The sequence below is a fragment of the Lygodium microphyllum genome, chromosome 27 (assembly GCF_053477565.2).
Source record: "Lygodium microphyllum isolate KBCC chromosome 27, Lygodium_microphyllum_v1.1.10, whole genome shotgun sequence".
Classification (NCBI taxonomy): domain Eukaryota; kingdom Viridiplantae; phylum Streptophyta; class Polypodiopsida; order Schizaeales; family Lygodiaceae; genus Lygodium; species Lygodium microphyllum.
In genome coordinates, this window is record NC_141161.1 from 99513355 (window position 1) to 99522481 (window position 9127).

At 41.2% G+C, this 9127-nt stretch overlaps 1 pseudogene; it reads left to right on the plus strand.

The window, feature by feature from the left end:
- Window positions 1-6680: 6680 nt before the first annotated feature.
- LOC148012648 (uncharacterized) lies at window positions 6681-8876 on the plus strand (annotated as a pseudogene).
- Window positions 8877-9127: the final 251 nt, after the last annotated feature.

The window sequence follows — 9127 nt, forward strand, 5'->3', positions numbered from 1 at the left end:
ATATGATATGTGAAAAACAATTAAAGACCTGTATCACCCATCTTTAGTCTTGGAAATACTTTGTTACTTTTTTACGTAGGTTGGAGGATCCAATTTTGGCTTGTATTAGCTCCCATACTCACATAGATCCCCATGAAATCCATGACTCCAAAGCTTGACTTATTGATGAATAATCCTTGAAGTAAGAATGCATTCAGCTACCTTTAGCCTTCAAAAATGGGAAATTGTAAGGTTGTTGATGGATTCCCCAAATCCAACCTAATAATGCTCAAGAGACCTCTAACAAAACCATGCTTGCAGGACCTTTATATGTCCATGTTGTAAACAAGCTTCTTGGCCTCCAAAAGGAAGATTCCCTCTATCTTGATGCACTCTTGATGAGAAATTAGAGGCCCCTACTAACCATTCTTAACCATTGGAGATTAAGGCTTAATGAGGGGTGAAATGAGACATATCCTCACTTGGACGGTAGAATGAAGGTTGTAGTAGATCCCATAAGTGTTTAGATTTGATTAAAAGCTTCTAATCAATGAAATTTAAGTCAAATATCCATATTGTCCAAAATTCACCATATCTAAGTTTTCCAAAGCTTCAAAATAAGAGAAATACTTACCCTTGAGAAGAATAATGGCTCTCCTATTTGCTCCAAATCTTGGAAAGAATGAAAATATTTATGCATGCCCTATATATCACAGTAGTAATGGAAAGGTATATTGCTTTAATGTAGATGAATAGCCTTCAATCTTCAACATATAAGCCATCAATGGCCATGGTTAAGAGAGGCACTAGAATTATCATAAGCTTGAATCATGAGCTTGAAGAGGTTACTTGCTATCCACACCACAAACTTGAATCATAAGCTTGAGAAAGCTAATTGCTATCCACACCATAAGCTTGAATCATGAGTTGAAGCTACTTGCTATCCAATACCTTCACATCAAAGCTTGAGGAAACTACGTGATGTCCATAAGCTTGAGAAGAAGCTACTTACTATACACATAGTTTAGTCCACCCTCTTTCCCATGAAATTTACAACATGCGATATTGCTATCCATGCAATTTAGAGCATGCCATGCTACTGTCTACACAGTCATCAGTGCATTTCACATAGTTCAACCCATGCCATGCTACTATCTATGCAGTTAAGAATCAACACACAGTTAGATGGAAGATCTCCATGAACAATACTAAGATTCTTGTATAATAAAAATCTTTGGATGCTTTCAATTAACAAGAACCTATTCTTTTAGCTAATACAAATGACACCATAGCAATCTTTGTTGTAAATAAAAAATTACTCCAAACCCATCAATTGTCAATTGAATTCATCATGGACATAGTACATCTTTGCTTTAGTATCGTTGATTTTTTTAACTTTTTAAGTAAGTTAAGAAATATCCAATACTCTAATAAGACATGAAACACCAGATGCCATTTTGACCTCAATGTGGAAAAAGTGTTTTTTTTTTGCTATATGTATTAGAAATTATCAAGAGATATGGTTGGACAATCTGGATTGTTTTCACAACTAGATCAACACAAGTGGCCATTTCCCTCCCTATTAGGTGCTCTTTGGCAAGCTTATGAAGCAACAAAGCTCATGGTTGGGTTTTATGTACAAGATTCATCCAGGCAAGAAACTAATGGGAGGATTAAAGGGTAGAACTTCCATGGAAGCTTTAGAAAGAAGGTTTGAGAGCAAAGGGGAAATCCTCCTTTGAAAAGTAGCAAGACTTTTAGTGTCATTGAGGTCCATTGAAGGCTATTTTTACAAATTCCCTATCAAAGTAACTCAAAGTTTATCCATGACTTGCTAAAAAAGCATGGATGCCACCACTTTTGCCAAAGCTCCTATAAATGCCTCTAGTTATGAGGTCTTCTAGTTGTAGCATATGTGCAAGTCACGGCTAGTCAAAATCCACGTCCTATACCTAAAGTACTTGTTTGAGAGAGGATTTTATTCTAAAAATTGAACCTAGATATGAAGGAAAAGGGAGGAGGAGAATGGATCAAAGACCAATGCTCTAATACCACTAGTCATGAAGTGGACTAAGAGAAAGAAAGACTAATGCTCTAATGCCACTAGTCACGAAGTGAACTAAGAGAAAGAAAGATAGGAGAGAGAATACTATAGAAGGAGAGAGAAAGATGGTATAAAGAGAGAGAAATAGGGAAGAGGTGAGAGAAATACTAGAAAAAGAGGGAGAGACACAAGAATAGGAAAGAGAAGTCAGGCAATGAAAGTTGGAGGAGAGAGATGAAGTAAGAAAGTTACTTGTAAATGGTGAAAAATAACTCGTCCTTAGACCTTTTCCTGTTCCAATATTTTTAACCCTATTTTCCTTGCTTCATAAGTTTATTTTAAACAAAAAATCTTAATACAATTTTATAAATACCTATATGAGAAGTTTCTCACCTATGTATGTGGGAGATTGTACCCAATGCTCTTGTGTCATGCAAGCTTCATCTATTTCTCTTCTCTTCTTACAACTTGTTCTCTTCTTATATTCTTTCAATATTTGTCTATTGAATGATGAAGGCTAGCAACATCCACAAGTCCTTTTAAGACTCTTCATGCAAGCTAGAATTGCTTTATGCTCATTTAGAATAAAACAAAGAAGAGCACCACCATGAACTACAATTTTAATGGCATGACAAGCAAAACCTCATATATGGACATGGCCATAATCTTGTAATGAAGGAGACCTAACTAATCTAAATAAGAGAGAGACGAAGTGAAAGACTACAGAAGAAGAGGGAAGAAGAGAGTAGAGGAGAGAGAAATACTAGGGGAAGAGAGAGAAAGACAAGAAGAGAGAGAGAAAGAGATAGAAAGAGGGGAGAGAGAGAGGGGAAGCCATGGGAGCTGAAGGTGAAGGTGAGGAGATAGATTTGGATATCAAATGGTACCCTAATCATGTCCTTGTACACCTTGAATACCCCATCATTGTAACAGGGTATTTGCATGTGCTAGCCTCGTGTTAACCCCATGTAAGACCCTCTAATCCCATTCTTTACATTCCATCCCAACCCGGAAGATTTTTGCCCTCACAAACAAAAAGAGGATGTATTGGTATGGCTGGGTGGGGAGAGGGGGGGTAAAATCTTGTGAAACGGTGGCCTATGAGCTATGCAGTGTGAGCATGAGGGAAGAAGGTAACTCAGTACAAGGATAGGCATCAATTCCAAACAAGAAGGGCTAGACAACACTGGGCATCATGTTGTCCTAAACAGGCCTACAGTGGAAAACTTATCATAACATGCCATGGGCAACTCCAAACGAGATGTTCCGAATGTCAAAACAGATCTCTTTGAGCACACTTTCAGCCCAAGTAGGTCATGCATGGGTGCAATTAATGTAGCCCCAAAACTGTTCAAAAACAGATGGCTGTCTACAAAACAGGCCCAAATCGAGTTGTCCTTCAGCCAAGGTTGCCGCCTCAAAGTAAGGGGACTACATCGGGGGAGTGCTGATGTAGATAGAGCTTTTTTTCAACCCCCGGGATCAAATGGATAACCTGCATGGTACGCATCACCAACATACAGGTCATCCATGCAAGCGTAGGTCTCTACACTACCACCGGGGTCAAATGAAAAGTGGTTATCATTTTCATGCATTGGATTACCATCCACAAGTAAAGCTAGAATGGTCAGTATCACTAGCTATTGCATTGAGTTTGCCATAAGCATCATATGATTAAGCTCGGTCTACGCTTGGATGCTGTCAATAACACATGGGGTTGCATAAGCTAAAAAGTGTACTGCATCAACATATGTGACATGTGTATAGACTGAAGGGTCTCCTAAAAGGACATGTTTTCTTGATCCGTAATATGAGCATGATATTTAAGATCTACATGATCTTCTTTCTTGAATGAAAGTTCGTCTTGCTTTGGACCCACGTTAAAATGGTCTTCAGCAAGATCTATCCTATCCTTGGCATAATGATATTCGAATAAAAATAGGAGTTTTGCATTCTGTGCTCTATATTTGTCTTGATAATCACAAGATATCGGATTAGAACATCGATAGCATAAGCCCGTAGCATGCAGTTCCCGTATCGTATCACTAGTAAGGTGTCTAATGCGTCTAGCCTTAGATAGCAATCTACACACATGCTCATCACCATTGGTTAGCTCAGTAGTAGTTCTAACATGCTGCTCATAGTCATCTTGCTGCTCATGTACAACAGATGGTTGCCCATGACCATAATGCTCATGCTATCCATGGAGGGTCATACTAATGTGGCTGCCTCTCATAATGATACTCATGCTGCCCATATTGCATATGGTGATAATAGCCCTACTGCTCATGTACATCTATTTGCTGCTGAGTATTACCAAAACTTTGGCCATATTGTTGCCCATAAACATGCTACCCAAGATTGCATGATGACTGTCCAACATGACTACAATGGTGTCCTTGCATCCTAGGCTAACCATAAATATGATGAGTGGTGAGTCCATGAGCATAGGTATTGGCATGATGCTAGTTATAATCACACAAGCTTGCTGCTCTTGCATTGCATAAGAATCTCCATATGCATGTTGCTGATTATTACCAAAACTTTGGTCATACTGTTGCCCATAAACATGCTTCCATATAGTACATGCAAACAAAAGTGAACATTGGGGCCTTACTACCCAAAACTGCCATGTGCATGCTACCCATGTGCACCTGCATTAGGGCCTTGCTGCCCAAAATTTCCATGTTGCCCATGCAATACATGCAAACCAAACTGAGCATTGGGGCCTTGCAGCCCAAAAATGCCATGTGTATGCTGCCCATTGCCATGTGCATGCTACCCATGTACACCTTGCATTCCATGTTGCCCAAAATCTGCATTAGGCCCTTGCTGGCCATTCCCATGAGTATGCATATAGCTTCCATTACGGGGGAGCTGATGTCCCAAGGATGGGCTTGAAGGGTTCGTAATGGGGGAGGGAAGGATGGGTTTATCATGTCGAGTGGAGGGCTTGCCTATCTCATAAGTGCTATAGGGAAATCCATGGGTGCCACCAAAACCTTGTGAGCTACATCCGGCCACCAAGGGAGGAGGATGGTTGGCCTCTCGTGGAGGAACATGATCCTTGGGCTGAGCCGAGGAGGATGCCATGGCAGGGATGAGGACGCCCATGTGCTCGATGAGTAAGTCCATCTTGGCTGTCATCTTGGAATGATGCTGATCTTGGTGGGTTTCCATCTCCCTATGGCATTGTTCCAACTCTCGATGCTGGTCGGCATGACGGGTCTCATGTTGGCATAGAGTATGGTTAAGCATAGCCAAGCGGTCCATGTCGGGGGCACCATCTTCAAACCTGTCTTCACAATCCTCTTAGGCTGAGCTAGGATCATATATTGAGGCATGGGAGTCCCTTATTTCAGACTAGAAGTCCTCTTGGGCCTTTGCTTTTCCCTTGTGGCCTGCCATCCTAAGTGCAGTCCACTAGACCCCTTGTTACAGAAATGGCAATATCTTGAGCTAGGAAGCTTCGATCACCAAAATTTCTGATTCACATTAAAGCTCTCAATCCCCTCTACAAGGCTATGTAAAAATATCTTTGATATTAAATGATCAAGGCTTTTCTGTAGTTGACTTTTGTGGGCTGACTCTGTAGGACTGTTGTCTGTCCCACAATACCTTTGAGCACAAAATTGGGCGTATCTCCCAAATTGTAGGGCAGAATGGGGAGAATTTCTATCTCAAACCAAAGGGAACATTTTCCTCTTCAAATCAAGCTATGGGGTCTGCGCTTAGTCACACAAGAAGGCTTTGCTGTTATTGACTTTTGCGGGCTGATTGTGTGGGACTGGCTGTCTGCAACACCCTACAAGAACTCCTTCAATGAGCATACATTATCCCAATGCTGAGGTGCTTATTCCAAGACATCCTGGGCCTCAATGGTGGTTCTCAATGCCACATAGAGCCATACATCATTTGCATCAATAGTTCTCTTTCTGAGACCATTTCTTGATTGCATACCCAACCCATCACTACATACATCCACCATACATTCCCAAGTGATACATCTCATTACCAATACATCTACAAGGTTGTGGAATGTAAATGATTGGGCTCAGGATATTCCTTCAAGTGTACCTGCACCTGCAAGAAATTTTGGGCTCTGGATCACTGGGAGGTGGGCAAAGTTCCCCTCGGGCCGGGTTGTGCACCCCTTCAAGGTCTTAATCGGGAGGGGGCTTCAGGGTTCCCTCTTTTGCTCCCGACTCGCCTCGTCTATGTATACATGGCAGGGATTTTTAATTCAAGAAATCAGCATGCTATGCAATTTCAATTGAAGATTTGGGCTTTTCATGAGATGCATGACCAAAAAGGAAATGGGATAGGGGAAGGGTTACCTCTGCAATCAGTGACTCACTGATTGCATGACTTACCCTTCTTAAATATTTCTCTCTTATCGGTCAAGAATGAAGACAAGAGTACGGTTAAGGATTAGAGTAAAATATTGATCAATGGGGAAAGAAATTTAAAGAGCATTCAGCCATGCATGCATTTCAAGAGTGTGGGATGGGGATGGGAATTCAATTGGCACTCTCAAGCTTCAAGAAGGCATACAATTCTTCCATCTCTCTCATCAAGTGGATGAGCTCAACAATTGGATGTAAAAGAGAGACCAAGAATGGATTGACATATCTTATTCAAGCTTGGGGAAGAGTTCATGGCTGCCCTCTCCAAGAAATTTGTGGTTGCCCTTCTTCTTGCAGCCCAGTCTTTGTCAAAGATGATGGAGTATTTGCACGAACATTGCTTACAGGCAAGTCTTCCACTATTAATTTGCAGAATGAGCTTGAAAAATTCAGCTCTCTTGTTCAAACTATGCAAGACCAGTCTAGCCCGGTGAATTTGCAGTCACACAGAATCTAGGACATATGCTGATTGGCCAAACAGGGTGATAGAGAAGAGCAAAGTTTCTCGATGACTTCTGTCCAAAGCTAAGGGCCAACAAAGTAGATGTGAGGCTTTAATGAAGAGGTTGAAAGCTTTGCTATTAGCTAGTGAAGAGGAGGTCATAGCACTGAAAGAGGAGGGTGCCTCCCTTAATAGACTTGTAGCAAGAACCATGCCAAGGGGTCTCCAATGTCTTTCACTGCAACTAACTATTTGGCATTTTAACTAGTTGATTGACCAAGTCAATGGTGATGAATGGAAGCTTGAGAATCCAGAACTTTCTCACTATGTGGTCTACTCAAAAAATGTGCTCGCACCCTCTGTTGTTGTAAACTCTAATGTGTTCTATGCTAAGGAACCTTATAAGCATGTTTTTCATATATTAACAGATACCCTGAACTATCCAGCAATGAAGATGTGGTTTAGGATGAATACACCTACTAATGTGGTTGTTGAAGTGAATAACATTTATGCCATGGGTTCTGGACATGTCTCTTATCTGAATATACAGAAGTAGACAAAGGATCTACAATCAAGCCTACCTGCTTCGGGCTTAGTCAATATGAAAAATGAGACTCTTCTCAATGTCCTAGCCTCTTTATTTCCCAATCTTGAAAAGGTTGTCTTGCTAGATGACGATATTGTCGTTAGAAAAGATTTGGGAGGTCTCTGGAGGCAAAGTCTGGAAAAAAAGATAGTAGGTGTAGTGAGATCATTCAAAATAGGCACTGAGCATCTAGATGGTTTCTTACATCAATCCATAGAGGTGCAGAGATCTTGTATCAATGTGATAGATGTGGGGGAATGTTGAAAATAGAATCATATGAAAGATTATCAGAAAATACTGCTGAGTCAGATCGAATCTGAGTTCAAAGTCATGGATGCATCCCATGAGTTACCTAGTTGTGAAATTCACACTTTGGATGATGCATGGCATGTGGCAAACCTAGATGACTCTCTCGAGATAAGAGAGCATGAAATTCAGAATGCTAAATCCACCCTTAGATCCCTCCTCAACATCCCAGAAGATTACACCATCTTGATAAAGCTGGCAAGGGTAGTTTCATTTAGTCATCGGTCTTCTCTGATCACAATGTCGATGTCATGCTTGATAAAGGCTTAGCATCTCTTGGATCGCATTACCATTTCTTCAATGGTGAGTGAATGCCCTGGTGGTTCGTCATCAAAGCAACATGAGCTCCAAGCCATGGATCCAAGCTCTATGATAGCAGTGCCCTTGAAAACCTGATGAAGAGTTTCGAATACATCACCCGCTTCAGGCAGGCACAATTTGACATTGTAAAGGCTGGCCATGCTGCAGAAGGAGAGGCTACATCCATCAATCGTGTGTACCTGAAGCCCGACACACCTTCTCCCACTAGATTTGTCATGAACATGCAACCATCTAAAGCAGAGGCTGGATTTGATATGCGAGTCTTTCCTTTTTCTGACCTAGGAGCCTTGCATGTGAGGATGGAGTATGAATGGGCACCTGCCTAGAGGTACTTGTCTTACAGGTTCACTCAGAAGAAGTTGTTACTATCTAGTCAGGGTATCCCTCTCATCACTGCTGCAAATGAGTCAAATCCATGGTGGCACCTGTTGAAAGAGGCTGTCTTGAGGGCTGGAGGTGAACTGAGGGAGCCCAAGATTTTTCCTGCTACCACTAATAGCCGCTTTGTGAGGGAGAAAGGAATTCCATGTTTCGGGTTCTCTCCCATGGCTAATACACCTATTCTACTACATGACCACAATGAGTTTCTAAACAAAAAAAGAGTATCTAAAAGGAATTAAATTGTACATTGAAATCATCAAATCCTTTCTATCGTCAAATGAAAATGGAGCCTCACTAGATCTATACATACTCTGGTGCATTGGATTGTGCTATCAAAATAGTGACGGCAAAGGGTTCCATGGCAATGTACAAGGGCTTTGTACTGACGATAATGAGGCATACGACATCTAAAGTTAATACACCATGATGAAAGCTCATCTCCCTGCATGTCCACTTCACATCATCCTTCTTCATCACCGTACAAGTCTCAAGGCTGAAAATGAGCTACCATTTTTTTCTCCTTGCCTCCATATTTGGCCAAGCCTCCTACCATAGCTCCTGTGTGTCTTCCAAGAAAGCTGCCATCTCTGCATGTGTACCTAAAAATTAGGGTTAATTGTTGGAAAATGAGACTAGATTTGAGAGAAAGGAGAGAGAAAGGA